The following is a 16259-nucleotide window of genomic DNA, read 5'->3' as shown; positions in this document are numbered from 1 at the left end:
CATCCTGTCCTAGGTTTTTCTGGCTTTGCCTGCGCAGCTGCTCCCAGTCAGGCTGGAGGAGGAGGAGTCACCTGTGGTATGCTGGATCCTGTAGATGGCGTGGCTCTGCAGCTTGCCTCATGAGGTTGGTGGCGGCGACAGAGACTGCAGCGCAACCAGAGTGGTAGGAGGGCACCCGTGGGGGCCAAGTGATAGGAGCCTTGTAGGGTGGGCTGGTACATTGAGGGCGACAGCGGTTGTACTGGCATCGGCGGTAGCGTTGGTAGCAGCGGCAAGTCTGGGGGCTGGGAAGGGGAGTAGGAGCGCTCACGGGCCCATCCTGTCCTGGGGTGGGGACAAAACTTAAGGTGCTATAATGCGGGCCTCGGTGGCAGCGGTGGAGGTGCATGTAGGGTAAGGAGGAGTCTTCCCCCTTGTCCTGCAATCTCTGGAGGGTGCCCTCCTCCTGCTGGCGCCTGAGCCAGGCATGAGTGGCAGCATTGTCTAATTCTTAACAAAATTCAGGGGGTGACTCTTTGTGTATCTTTTTGCTTGTTTTTTGTCGTGATACTCTTGGACCTAACTCAAATTTCATGAATCAAGGAAGGGATAAAAGGTATAATAGGCCTTCTAATTTATGCACCTGTTCTTTTTCCTTTCTTCCAGTCTGTATTTTCTTCTTCTTGTTCCTCTTCATTTTCTTTTGCTGCTGCTGCTATTTGATGTTTCTATTGTTTCTCCTCTTTTCGTTTTCTTTATGCCAAGCAATGGCCTTAAACAACAAGCCCAAACTGAGTGAAAAATAAACTTGTCACTGCGATGTATTTTTAAAATAACTGGTCCCTTACTATGTTTTAGACATGAGGAAACAAATAAGTTGTATAGTTAGTTGAATAGCTATGATTTCATGATTGTGTTAACCCACTTAGGCCTAGTGTTCCATTATTGGAATGCTAAGCATGTGGGAGTTACTTATATTGCTCAAGGTCATTGACAAGGTCTGATTTTTCACTCATGCAGAAATTCAAAAAATTGCAACCTCTAGCATAAATGGGCTAATGAGTTGTAAGTAGTTATCCAAGGAATCAAAAAGTGAAGCATCACATAAGATATTGGTAGCAAAAGGCCGTTTCATCTCTCTCAAATATTTGTCTTGAGCTATGTAAGAGTCACTGGGGTAATAAGTTCTAATTTATGAGATTATTAAGTGAACCATATTCCCTTCATTTTATTTCTCTGCAACCATTTTGAGGAGTATCGCCATCTGCATGAGCAAACCTGGTTCATCACCACATTTTTGCAAGAGGCAAATGAAGGGGAGAGACTCGTGTATAATCTTGCAAGGCAGAGATTCACTACCAAAAACAAGGCTTTATTAACTTTTGCCTTTAAGAACATGCAGTGTTGAGCTCTCTTTTAATCGTAGTATTACTACCTTTGGTATGAACTCTTTTTTTTTTTAAACTGATTACTCTAGAAGTTTATGCATTTTCTTAGCTGCCTTAAAGACAATCTATATTGTATCATTTTTCAAGCCCACAGAAATGTGTAAGGCCTATAATTCTGACACTTTTCAGTTATTTTTAAGGTTATGAGCATGTAAGATACTGTTGATATATGGAAGAATGTGTGTAAATACCACTAGATAGCTTATTTTGAAGAGATAGTATCTAAATTTTTGTCCAGAGTAGATTGGTTTGCAGTTTCTTAAGTTTGTTTATCAATGCATTTCCTCAATGTTTTAAACCATATAGAAATTTGAATACTGTTTAACCTCATATAGCCCTTTATTTATAGGTTTAATATTTCTAAAGACTAAGGACATCACAGCCTCCTTTAAGATTCAGTAATAATAAAATTTGAGATATGTAGGATTAGAATCCAACAAATTCAGAGGAAAATTGTTAAATTATATAGCTGCAGTGCAGGAATGAAACCCAGGTTCTAAGCTCTAAGGGGGCCATGAGCTACCATAGCATCCGTGACTGGGCATAGAGTCGGCAAAATTACAGGATGGTTAAGAGAGTGAGCTGTGGAGCCTGACTCTATGTGAACATGAATTTTTAAACTGCATGGTGCCTCAGTTTATCCACCTTTATAGTAGGGACAGTAGTAAGTTCTTTTTTTGCTCAGTTGTCTGGATTATTTCCCTAGTCTTTCTGGTTGCCACTCTTGATGCCCACATGAGAGGATCGAAGGTAATTTCTGATAGCCTGAGACTGCTGAAGGAAAAACAGAAGGTGCCACAAACCCATTTTAGGAGAAACCTGTTTTCCTCATAGAACCCCAAGAACTTTAAGCAGACAGATCCCTCTCAAAATCTAAGGCTCTCCTCTGTTTTGCCTTGCATTATCTGACCTTTTTGGTTTGAGTGGGCATCAGAAATTAGTAGAGGGGAGAGATCTAAAGAAAGTTGTGGATATGAAGATGTATTTGTGGTAAGAAATATTATGAAGGAAAGAAATGTTATGTGAGAGAGGATCTTGTATGGCAAATTCTTGTCCTAAAGTAGAATGACTAATCACAAAAGAGGGAAATACAGGACAAGTCAGAAAGTTCAATCATGTCCTAGATGGTCTGTGGAAGTTGTGTTAGGGTTCATAAAATGTGAAAGAAAAACTTACAATCGCTAGATTGTGTCCTGTCTAGAAGTTTTGTGTATGTGATGTATATATAAAGGAGCTCTAATTACTTGGCTTAACAGAAAATGAAAGCTCAAATATTTTGTCAGAAAAATAGAGGCTCTAATGCCTTTTATTTCACGTGACTTCACTAATCTTTGGAAAATAAAGACGATGTTAAAATCATTGGTAGAATAAAAATATCTTCAAAATTTATCCATTTGGTCTAATTTAAGTCAGAGGTTAAATTTTAGAAGTGCTTTAATGTCATAAATTGATTCTTTGACTTTGGAAAATTGTTCTGTTTACCTGGCTTGGAGCTGTTAAATTTCTAGGTAAGGCCTGGGAACAAGTGGAGTTAGCCATGTCTCCTAGATATGCTGGAAAGATTCAGACTTATCTACAGTTCTGTCTTGTAGCCTAGACTCTGCACCTGTTGGTAATTAAAACTTCCTGCTGCTGCTAATCCCTGGACTCCATTTAAAATCCTTCCATCGCATGAATACTATCCCCTGTACTACATTTTTCCACAATTAAATACTTAGAATCATTTTTGCTCACTTGAACCAACCATTAGTGATATATTTTAAAAATAATGTGTCTCAATATATTTAGCAAATGCAGGGAATGACATTTTTACTGTTGTCTTTTACATAGCATTTATGTGTTTTACATAGCATTTTACATAGCATTATGTATTACTGTTGTCTTTTACATAGCATTTACATAGCATTTATGCTATTTTACATAGCAATTATGTACAAAGCATTATGCTTTTACATAGCGTTTGTCTTTTACATAGCATTATGTAGCAATGCTATCAAGTAGTTTTAGTCATTTAAATGTTACATAAGAGATGCTTTTGATTCCTTTGTTTCTATGTAAATAAATATAATTATGAGATATTCAATAAATAGTATCGATTACGTTTCATTTATAGAATATATTTATAAAATTAGGATTATTTTTAAACAGTATATCATACTTGTTGGCTTTATGATAACTTAGAAGTAGTATTCTGGATTAACTGACTCATGAGAGAGGGAGTTTGTGCAACTATAATCTTTACAAATTTTTTCTAGATTTTCAAGACTTACACTAGAACTATGAGAACAAGCTAATAAATAAGCATATCTAATAATATCATCTTTGGTCAACTCTTGGCTAGACCCAGTGATAGTGTAGGAATTAGCATAATTTCTGCCACTAAAGTTACTGGATTTGTTTTGTGAGACCACATTTAAACATTGACATACAAAGGTTAAAATTGTTAGATTAAAAATTTTTTAATGCCCTTGAAATTGTTTTATAGAAAAATAATGATCTGTCCTGGTTTACATTGATAGGTTTTTTTTTTTTTTTTTTTAATAAGAAGCAGACCAAGAGAAAGGGAGAGTAGTGAAAAAGTCCAGGTTTTCAAGTTGAAAAGTAACAATCAGTGTATTACAACAGATGGATTTGATGTCAGGTTACAAATGCTGAAAACATTACATATAATCAACTAGCCAGAGTAATTATACAAGGCAAAAAAATGAAAGGCATCCAAATAGGAAAGGAAGAGGTAAGATTGTCTCTGTTTTCTGACAATGTAATCTTAACATAGAGAAAATCTTGGACTCCACAAAAAAAAAGTTAAAGCTTATAAACACATTCAATAAAGTTGAGAGTTACAAAATTTAACATACAAATATAATTCTTGTTTCTATACACCAGTGACAAACTGCTACCTGAAAAATAATAAAGTAATTCCATTTATAGTAGTATCAAAACAAATATATAAGTAAAAGACTAAGGAGTAATTTTTATGAAGGATGTGAAAGATGTGTATACTGAAAATTATGGCACATGGATGAAAGAAATTGAAAGTGAAATAAATAAATAGAAAAACATCCTATATTTATGAACTGAAAAAATTAATATTGTCAAAATTTCAATGCTACCCAAAGCAATCTACAGATTAAATGCAACAACTATCAAATTACAATGCCATTCCTCACAGAAATAGAAAAATTAGTCCTAAAATCTTTATGGAACCACAAAAGATGCTGAAAAACCAAAGCAATCTTGAGCAAAAAGAACAAACCTGGAGGCATCAGACTACCTGATCTTTGATAAAGCAAACAAAATAAAGTGGGGAAAGGACACCCTATTCAACATATGGTCCTGGGATAATTGACAAGCCACATGCAGAAAAATGAAACGGTTCTTCAAAAGGTTAAATATAGAATTACCACGTGACTCAGTAAATTCACTCCTATGTATACCTCAAAAAGAAATTAAAACAAGTGCCTACATAAAAAGTAGCATAAAGGTATTTATAGCAACAAAAAGTAGGAAACAACAGAAATGTCCATCATTAATGAAATGTGGCCTGTCCATAAAATACTATTTGGCAATGAAAAAGAAAGAGATATTAATACATACTCCGAAAAGGATGAACATTGAAAACATGATAAGTGAAAGTAGTGAGTCACACGTAACTGTATATTATTATGATTCCACTTCCATGAAATGTCCAGAATAGGCAAATCCTTCCAGAATAGTCAAATTCTTAGGAAATAGATGGATGGTTGCCTAGTGCTGGGAGGGGTTTAAAGAAAGAGTGGGAAAAATTGCTAATGGGTGTAAGGTTTCTTTTAAGGAGCATAAAAATGTTCTAAAATTATGTTGTGGTGATTGTTTATCCACCCAGTTAATACACTAAAAAAATTGAATTTTCTACTTTACATGAGTGAATTAAATAATACATGAATTATATCTCAATGAACCTGTGGAAAAAAAGTTAAAAAATACATGTATGCACACACAAAAAAATTCTTCTTTATCTTATTTCCATAGGTTTTTGGGGAACAAGTGCTGTTTGATTATATGAGTAAGTTCTTTAGACGTGATTAGTGAGATTTTGGTGCACCCAACACCTGTGCAGTATACACTATCCAATTCGTAGTCTTTTATTTCTCACCCCTTCCCACCCTTTCTCCCAAGTCCCCAAAGTCCATTGTAGTATTGTAATGCCTTTGCATCCTCATAGCTTAGCTCCCACTTACAAGTGAGAGCATACGATGTTTGGTTTTCCATTCTTACATTACTTCACTTAGAATAATAGCCTCTGATCCCATCCAGGTTGCTGTGAATGCCATTATTTTTATCCTTTTTATAGCTAACTAGTATATGTGTATATATATACATACACACACACCACAATTTCTTAATATACTCATTGATGAGCATTTGAAATTGTGAATTGTGCTGCTATAAATGTGCGTGTGCAAGTATTTTACTCATTGCAAATGAAGTTGAACATCCTTTCATGTGTTTACCCACTGTTTATACTTCCTCTTGTGAGAAATGCCTGTTCATAATCTTTGCCCTTATTTTATTGGATTGTTGGATTTCTTACTGATTTAGAAGAGTTCTTTATATAAGCTAGATACTAATTTCCTGGTTATATGTTCTGCAATATTTTCTGCCAGTTTATGCATTGCCTTTTTTACTCTCTCCTTGTCTTTTCAAAGAACACAATTCTTGCTGGGTGTGGTGGCTCACTCCTGTAATCCCAGAAATTTGGGAAGCGGAGGTGGGCGGATCACTTGAGGTCAGGAGTTTGAAACCAGCCTGGCCAACGTGGCAAAATCCCATCTCTACTAAAAGTACAGAAATTAGCTGGTTGTGGTGGCACATGCCTGTAATCCCAGCTACTTGGGAGGCTGAGGCACGAGAATTGCTTGAACCCAGTGGATGGAGGCTGTAGTGAGCTGAGATGGCATTGCACTCCAGCCTGGGTGACAGAGACTCCATCTCAAACAACGACAACCACAAAGAACACAATTCTTAATTTCTATGGAGCAAAGTTTATCAATCTTTTATATATGAATTTTGTTTTTTGTGTCTTGTTTATGAAATCCTTTCCTACCTTGAGATTATAAAAAGATATTTTGTATTTTCTTCCAAATTTTGAAAAATGTGGCTTTTTCATTGATCCATCTGGAATTGAGTTTGTGTACAGTTAGAGGTATGGATCCAGAGTCAGTTTTTTATACACAAATAACTAATGGTTCCAACACTGTCTTAAATATTTCTTTCTTTCCCTATTGATCTGCATTCCCAAGCATTTTCATACGTGCGTAGATCTGTTTATGGGGTCCCCATTACATTTCATTGAGCTATCTGTCTATCCCTGATCCAGTATGTCATGATATTTTAACCAACAGAGCTTTGAAATATATTTTAATATCTGATGGGACAAGTTCCTCTCTTCCCCTAACTCACATTTGCTGACTCCCCAACACATTGCCTCAAAAATTCCTCAATAATGTTCTGTGTTCTCCCATCATAAGCTAAATTGGAACAACATAGTGCTAGATTGCAAAACTCAGTTTACCTAACTTGTTTGGAGCTCAGCCCAGCACCACATGTTGATAGCCATAAGCAGGTATTTGTTTCATAGGTGTGCATGGGAATGCTAATACTATTGTCTAGGCTTCATGGGTTTTTTTTCTTCGGGGAAAACATTTTGGTAAATGTTAATTGATTATGGAAAACTGTCTATGAAAATTGCAAGGGTATGATTAATCATATCTAGTTTTAGATAGAGAAGTTGAGGCACAGAAAGATTAAAGTGTCTGTGATAATAGGGTTAAAAAGTAATGAGGCTAAAGAGCCCCAGGGTGCCTGACTCTCAGGCCATCCCCTTCTTATAACTGGAATGATGTTGAGAGTCTCCACCTACCTCGTAAAGGTCAGAATGCAAACTCTTTAGGAATGTGACCAGCTTTCTAGGAAAAGAGCTGCTTTTGTTAGGACTCAAGTGTTGGTGGGAACAGGAGAGGTTGCAGTTATAGTTTCTTTATCTACTTCTACAGACAGAAGTTAGGAGCTTCTTTTCTCTCAGTCATCAGCTGTCATCCATCATCTTACCTGGGACCAGAACCTCCAGTGAAAGTGAGATGAGATAGGTAATGCAGCAAGTCAAAGGGAAAGATGGCAAACATCTTTGGGGGAGCAGGCTTGAAGGATGAAGAGAAACCTACTTCTGGTTAAGCGTGCAATGACTGGGCTGCAGTTATCTTAGGATAAAAACTCTGGATTCTATAAATCTGTTCATCCCAATGATTTTTCTGTATTCTTTTCTTCTTGTGCTCCCTCCCTAGCCCACCCCTCCTGCTCTGTCTTGTCTGTTAATCTCTGCTTCTATGCCTAGAGACTTCTGTTCTGAAAGATGCCATTCCACACAAGTTCTTCCATTTTGCTTTTAGATGTTTTCACACCATGCTGGCACTCTTGCTTCAGATCTTTCTTGAGGTTCTTCATCATAATGCCCATTATGTAATGTAGTAACAACTGTTGTCTATGTTTACAGCAGGCTAAATGAGGAAATGCCAGCTGTACTTTATCTTAAGTGTTGACATATACACCCATGCATGTAAAATTACTTAATCACAGGAGAGATTTTATTTGTTTGAAGACCTAAGGCTTTCTTTCTTCTTTTTTTTTTTTTTTGCTAAGTCAAATTTGCCATCTATACCATTGATCCTCACGTAGGAAAATGTCTTGTGCTGTCTCTAAATAGCCACTAGATATTGTTAAAGGGCTGGGGGAAGAAAAGAATCTTAGTTTTCATCCAAGCCTTCTGAGTTACTGAATTTTACAGTTCAAGGGAAGCTTAGCGATGTTGGAAATAGGATAAAAGCCTCAACATAAAAATGGGAAGTATATCTTCAAAAAGATAGAAAGGGAAGTAATACTGACTAAGGAATACTCAATGTTTAAAGGCAGTGTTGGTGGCTGGGCACGGTGTGGCTCATGCCTGTAATCCCAGCACTTTGGGAGGCTGAGGCGGGCCGATCACCTGAGGTCACAAGTTCAGGACCAGCCAGGCCAACATCGTGAAACCCTGTCTCTACTAAAAACAGAAAAATTAGGCGGGCATGGTGGCACGCGCCTGTAATCCTAGCTATTCCAGAGGCTGAGGCAGGGAGAATCACTTGAACCTGGGAGGCAGAGGTTGCAGTGAGCCGAGATTGTGCCACTACACTCCAGCCTTGGTAACAGAGCAAGACTCTGTCTAAAAAAATTAAATAAATAAATAAAGGCAATGTTGGCATAGTTGAAATTGTGCATTAGCATTTTGACACCTACTTGTCAACTAGATAGCAATGTCAAATCTTTAGAGATTATCCCTCCCACAGCATGACACTAGACTGAAGGTTCAGATCAGTTTTCAAAAAACTGTGCAAACATTCTAGACATTATTTAAAAATCATCATCTTTTGATTATGATGTATTGCATTAATATTTAAGCAATTAGGGAAATGTAGAAAATTATTATTATTATTATTTTGAGACAGAGTTGTGCTCTGTCATGCAGGCTGGAGTGCAGTGGCTCGATCTTGGCTCACTGCAATCTTCGTCTCCCAGGTTCAAGTGATTCTGCTTCTTCAGCCTCCTGAGTAGCTGCGATTACAAGCTTTGGCACTATGCCCAGCTAATTTTTTGTATTTTTAGTAGAGATGGGGTTTCGCCATGTTGGCCAGGCTGGTCCCGAACCCCAGACCTCCAGTGATCTGGCCACTCGGCCTCCCAAACTCCTGGGATTACAAGTGTGAGCCACCACACCCAGCCCATGGGAAATGTAGAAAATTATAATACAGAACTCTATCACTCAGGGTGACTATATAATATACTACATAATTAATATTAATATACTGTATATAATTAATACATACTATATAAGTTAACATATTGTATGTTAGTGTTGTATACTATATATATGGCTATTTACTTTATAATTAACATACATAATAACATCTACTATATGAATATCTTCATCCTGTGGAAGCAATGAAGAAGAATAACAAGAAAACCACCCTGTGATGCACAATACAATTCAAGGCAGAGGCCATTACCAATGTTTTTGAGTCCCCTGAGACTTCTTCCCCACTCCGTTTATCTGCCTCTCCCAAAAAGCAATTGCTACTCTAAATTTTGTTTATAATTTATTCCTTTTATTTCAAGTTTTACCACAAATAAAAGGGTCCTAAATAACATATTATTTAGTTTTTTTGTTTTTAACTTTGTAAGAATGATTTCTAAGATTCATCCATGTTGATATCTTCACTCATTTTCTCAGTCATAAGATACCCTGTCACATAAAGTACTGCAATTTATCTGTCCATTCTCCTCTTGATGAATATTTAGATCTACTCCCTCCGTGTAAGGACAATAGGGTTGTTTCTACTTTTGGCTATTATAAAAAATGCTGTGCATGTTTCCTGGGTGTCCTGTAGGGGTTTTTCTAGGAGTGGAATTACTAGGTTGTAGGATGTATGTTCAATTTAGGAGATGCTGCCTAACTGCTTCCATAGTGCTTGTGTCACTATATTCCTGTGAGTGGTGTGGGAAAGTTCCTGCTGCTCTGTGACCCAACCAGCACTTGCTGGTCTTGGACTTTTAAATTGTTGTCGATCTGCTAATTATGAAATTGCATCTTATTGTGGTGTTAATTTGCATTTCTATCATTTCATCTTTTATTTATTTATTTATTTATGAGATGGAGTCTCACTCTGTTGCCCAGGCTGGAGTGCAGTACCACAGTCTCGGCTTACAGCATCCTCCGCCTGCCAAGTTCAACCGATTCTTGTGCCTCAGCCTCCCAAGTAGGTGGGATTACTGGCATGCATCACCATGCCTGGCTAATTTTTGTTTTTTTTGTAGAGATGAGATTTTGCCATGTTGACCAGTTGGGTCTTGAACTCTTAACCTCAGGCGATCCATCTGCCTTGGCCTCCTAAAATGCTGGGATTACAGGTGTGAGCCATTGCACCCGGCCAATTTCACCTTTTAATATGATATCAATCATATGTGTTTTTTCTTCTTTGAAATGCCTATTTGAGGCGCTTGCCCAGTTTTTACTGGGATGTTCATCTTTTTCTTACTGATGTTGATGTACAGGTATTTTTTTTTTTTAAGGCAGGGTCTCACTCTCACCCAAGCTGGAGTGTAGTGGCACAATCATGGCTCACTGCAGCCTCAACCTTCCTAGCTTATGCGATTCTCCCACCTCAGCCTCCCAAGTAGCTGTGACTACAGGTATGCATCACTATGCCCGGTTAATTTGTTATAATTTGTATAGAGATGGAATCTTACAGTGCTGCCTAGGCTGGTCTGGAACTCCTGGGCTCAAGCAGTCTACCTGCCTTGGCCTTCAAAGTGCTGGGATTACAGGCATGAGCTACGGCACCTGGCTAGGTATTCTTTATATATTCTGGGTTTTAGTCTTTTCCTAGTTCTATGTGTTTTAAGTATCTTCTTCTAATTGGGAAAGAGAATGGTGTCTTTGGATAAACAGAAGTTCTTAATTTTCACGTTGTGCAATTTATTAATTTTTTTGTTGTTAATTCATTTTTTTACATTAATATTTATTGTTTGTCGTGGCATAGGCCTGCCCCAGGAGGGCATCATATTACCACATGATTTGTGTGCAATTACTCAATCTTGACTCTTGTGTGTGTATGATGATTTTGTATCTTGTTTAAGAAGTCTCTCCTTGGCTGGGCATGGTGCCTCATGCCTGTAATCCCAGCGCTTTGGGAGGCCAAGGCAGGTGGATCATGAGGTCAGGAGATCGAGACCATCCTGGCTAACACGGTGAAACCCCTTCTCTACAAAAAAAAATACAAAAAATTAGCCGGGTGTGGTGGCGTGCATCTGTAGTCCCTGCTACTTGGGAGGCTGAGGCAGGAGAATTGCTTGAGCCTGGGAGGCAGAGATTGCAATGAGCTGAGGTCGCACCACTTCTCTACAGCCTGGGTGACAGAGTGAGACTCTGTCCCCACACCCCCGCCAAAACAAAGTCTCTCGTTGTCTGAATTTATAAAGATATTCTATTATGTTAAATTGAAAGTTTTGAATAAGGCACCAAGAAACAATAGGTATCATATACTGTAATTAATTGTGAGATCAACCACGCTACAGGAATTTAAACACAAGATGACCAACAGCCATCATCTACACTGAGGACATTAAATGTTTGAGAGAGGAGAGATGTGCAGGGAATTTTTGTGATGATTTATTTAGAGAAATCTTCAGGTTGGCTGCTGGTAAGCTGTGACTTGTCTCTCTCCCCCAGTCAAGTCTAGTGAAAGGGGTTTCAGTAGAATCTCTTGAAGGCTTGATGTGTCTTCTGCATTTAGGGACACAGAAGACTGGTATCTGATTCACACCTGAGAAACCTAATGGATAAGAAACTGTGATTGGCTCTGATCATAAATGGTGTGATGGTAGAGCAAAGAGAATGATCAGTGTGCACCGCCAGAATTTATTCAGCCAACAAGTATTCCTTACAAGCTACATAGGAGATATGCTCAAGTGAGAACCAGCCTGGTTAAATCCTGTTGATAGGACAGATTGAAAGGTGAACAGCCCTCAGTAGAGGAAATGGAGATGGACTTTGTGTTCTGTATTCCAAGGATGAAATAAAGAATCTTTGAGGCTGGGCAAGGTGGCTCACGCCTATAATCCCAGCACTTTGGGAGGCCAAAGTGGGTGGATTACCTGAGGTCAGGAGTTCAAGACCAGCCTGACCAACATAGTGAAACCCTGTCTCTGTTTAAAAAAAATACAAAAAATTAGCCGGACGTGGTGGTGCATGCCTGTAATCCCGGCTACTTGGGAGGCTAAGGCAGGAGAATTGCTTGAATCCAGGAGGCAGAGGTTGCAGTGAGCCAGGATCATGCCATTGCACTCCAGCCTGGGCAAAAAGAGCAAAACACCTGTAATCCCAGTACGTTGGGAGGCTGAGGCAGGTGGATCACCTGAGGTCGGGAGGTCGAAACCAGCCTAAACAACATGGAGAAACCCCTTCTCTACCGAAAAGGCAAAATTAGCCGGGCATGGTGGCCTATGCTTGTAATCCCAGCTACTGGGGAGGCTGAGGCAGGACCTGGGAGGCGGAGGTTGCAGTGAGCTGACATCACGCGCATTGCACTCCAGCCTGGGCAACAAGAGCGAAACTCCATCTCAAAAAAAAAAAAAAATTACTTTCTCCCAGATGAAGGGAACTGAATGTGAAGGATTACCCATCAGTGGTGGGTCAGGTCTCTAAAGGCATTACAAAATTCCTTATAATAGAGTCAGCTTTAAACCAATGCCAGACTCAGAGGATGTAAAACTGCCTTAGAACAATACTACTCAGACAGATGTGTGCTGGTAAATGTTAAAAAACCAGGGGGAAGTTGTTAAACAAAAACTTATTTAGTGACACGTGTTAAAGCACAGTAAGGAAGACATTGTTCAGGACCACTGCGATAAGGTCTCGTAGTGGGGGACAGAGATTGGTTTCAACCCCGGAACACAGCATAGGCAAGTGGGCATTTATAGCCAAGGAGCAGGATGTGGTCAGTGGATTGAAAATTACTAAGAGGTAAAACATCAAGGGTAAGATTTTGGCTAAGCCAACCTAACGATATTCTTGCTAAAGACAGGCCAGTGTGATCAGTCCTCACCTGGAGGAACCTCATCAGATATCAGGGGTGATCGGGAATTTGCAATTCAGTTATTACATAGAGCCATTAATGCACATAAAATTACAATTAAATAAATTGTATTTAAAATAAATGCAATAAATACTAAAAACTCATCACTTCCTGATTATTTTGCTCCATTTTACTCAGCGGTCAGTGGAGGAGGAGAGCCAGGAAATTAAGTCTGAAGTTCTTGCCAAACTGACTTAGCAGGGCTCTTTGCTACAACTGGATTTTACGATGTCTCTCTAAGATGGACCTAGGGGAAGGCTCAGAAGCCTGACTAAAGTTTGACTAAGCAAAGAATGTTTTTCAGGGGATAGCCCTGATTTGTGGCATTTGAAGATTTTTGTGGTGTAAATGGCTCAGAAGCCTGACTAAAGTTTGACTAAGCAAAGAATCTTTGTCAGGGGATATCTCTGGTTTGTGGCATTTGAAGTTTTTTGTGGTGTAAATGTTCTAAAATTATTTCCTTACATTATTATTTGTTTCTTTCCTGGCGCTCCTCCTCCACTGACAGAGTAAAATGGAGCAACATAATTAGGAAGTGAAGAGTTTTTAGTATTTATTGCATTTATTTTAAATACAATTTATTTAATTACAATTCTGTGTGCATTAATGGCTCTATGTAATAACTGAATTGCAAATTCCTGAAAGTTTAACAATCAGTTCTTACTTTCATGTGCGTCCGTGTGAAGAGACCACCAAACAGGCTTTGTGTGAGCAATAAAGCTTTTAATCACCTGGGTGCAGGCGGGCTGAGTCCAAAGAGAGTCAGCAAAGGGAGATAGGGGTGGGGCCGTTTTATAGGATTTGGGTAGGTAAAGGAAAAAGGGGGGTTGTTCTCTAGTGGGCAGGAGTGGGGGTCACAAGTTACTCAGTGGGGGAGCTTTTGAGCCAGGATGAACCAGGAGAAGGAGAGGGAATTTCACAAGACAGTGTCATCAGTTAAGGCAGGAACCGGCGATCTGGATGTCTACGTGCAGGTCACAGGAGATTTGATGGCTTAGCTTGGGCTCAGAGGTCTGACATTCCTATCTTCTTATATTAATAAGAAAAATAAAATGAAATAGTGGTAAAGTGTTGGGACAGTGAAAATTTTTGGGGATGGTATGGAGAGATAATGGGCGATGTTTCTCAGGGCTGCTTCGAGCGGGATTAGGGGCGGCGTGGGAACCTAGAGTGGGAGAGATTAAGCTGAAGGAAGATTTTGTGGTAAGGGATGATATTGTGGGGTTGTTAGAAGGAACATTTGTCATTTAGAATTATTGGTGATGGCCTGGATACAGTTTTGTATGAATTGAAAAACTAAATGGAATAAGAGAAGGAGAAAAACAGGTATAAAAGGTCTAAGAATTGGGACGACTCAGGACATCTGATTAGAGAGTGCCTAAGAAGATTCAGCATAGTCCTGCCAGCAAAAATTATTTATTTACTTCAAGAGTTAAGAGTGGCAGTTTGGGGATAGCACCAGGAGATATCAGTTGTGATGGCTTGGAGAAACAGTGTAAACCGGCAGTGTAAACAAGAGCAGGGCATGTATGAGTAGTTGAGAACGGTGAATAGGAGTGTGACTAGACAGAAGATAGTAGGGATGACAAGTTTTTTGGGGGCACAGTCTAAGTTGGTCTGGTGTCTGGAATGAGACTGGGGCCTAATAAAAAGGAGCATCTATACAGGAGCTTAAATGGGCTCTGTACCTCGTAGCATTCTGAGGACAGGCCTGACTTCTGAGAAAGGAAAGTCGTAAAAGTATTGTCCAGTCCTTTTTAAGTTGGTGACTGAGCTTGGTGAGGTGTGTTTTTAAAAGACTTTTAGTCCCTTCTACTTTTCCTGAAGACGGAGGACCGTAAGGGATATAAAGGTTTCACTGAATACTAAGAGCCTGAAAAACTGCTTGGCTGATTTGATTAATAAAGGCTGGTCTGTTATCAGACTGTATAGAGGTGGGAAGGCTAAACTGAGGAATTATGTCTGACAGAAGGGAAGAAATGACTGTGGTGGTCTTCTCAGACCCTGTAGGAAAGGACTCTACCTATCCAGTGAAAGTGTCTACCTAGACTAAGAGGTATTTTAGTTTTCTGACTCGGGGCATGTTGAGTAAAGCTAATTTGCCAGTCCTGGGTGGGGGCAAATCTTCAAGCTTGATGTGTAGGGAAGGGAGGGGGCCTGAATAATCCCTGAGAAGTAGTAGAATAGCAGATGGAACACTGAGAAGTTATTTCCTTGAGGATAGATCTCCACGATGGAAAGGAAATGAGAGGTTCTAAGAGGCGGGCTAGTGGCTTGTACTATAGCATAGCCTGCCTTTGCTGGTGTGTGGTGATTAGGCCTGGTGGAGGTGCCATCAATAAATCAAGTGTGATCAGGGTGAGGAACAGGAAAGAAGGAAATATGGGGAAATGGGGTGAATGTCAGGTGGATCAGAGAGATGCAGTCATGAGGCTCAGGTGTGGTATCTGGAATAATGTGGGAGGCTGGATTGAAGTCCGGGCCAGGAACAATGGTAATTGTGGGACTTAACAAAGAGTGAGTACAGCTGAAGGAGCTGGGGAGCAGAAAGTATATGCGTCAGGTGTGAGGAAGAAAATAGATTTTGGAAGTTATGAGAAATGTAGAGAGTAAGTTGAGCATAGTTGTGATTTTGAGGGCCTCTAAAAGTATTAGGGCGGCAGCAGCCGCTACACGCAGACGTGAGGGCTAGGCTAAAACAGTAAGGTCAAGCTGTTTGCACAGAAAGGCTACAGGGTGCGGTCCTGGCTCTTGTGTAAGAATTCTGACCGCACTAACCATGCCTAGGAAGGAAAGGAGTTGTTGTTTTGTAAGGGATTGAGGTTTGGGAGATTAATCGGACACGATCAGCAGGGAAAGCACATGTGTTTTTATGAGAATTATGCCGAGATAGGTAACAGATGAGGATGAAATCTGGGCGTGGCTGAAGTAATGGGGGCTGTCTGTGAAGCCTTGCGGCAGTACAGCCCAGGTAATTTGCTGAGCCTAATGGGTGCCAGGGTCAGTCCAAGTGAACGTGAAGAGAGGCTGGGATGACAGTTGCAAAGGAATAGTAAAGAAAGCATGTTTGAGATCCAAAACAGAATAATGGATTGTGGAGGGAGGTATTGAGGATAGGAGAGTATAT

Source organism: Pongo pygmaeus, chromosome 13 (genome assembly GCF_028885625.2).
Source record: "Pongo pygmaeus isolate AG05252 chromosome 13, NHGRI_mPonPyg2-v2.0_pri, whole genome shotgun sequence".
Lineage (NCBI taxonomy): Eukaryota > Metazoa > Chordata > Mammalia > Primates > Hominidae > Pongo > Pongo pygmaeus.
Note: the sequence above shows the minus strand (reverse complement) of the source record.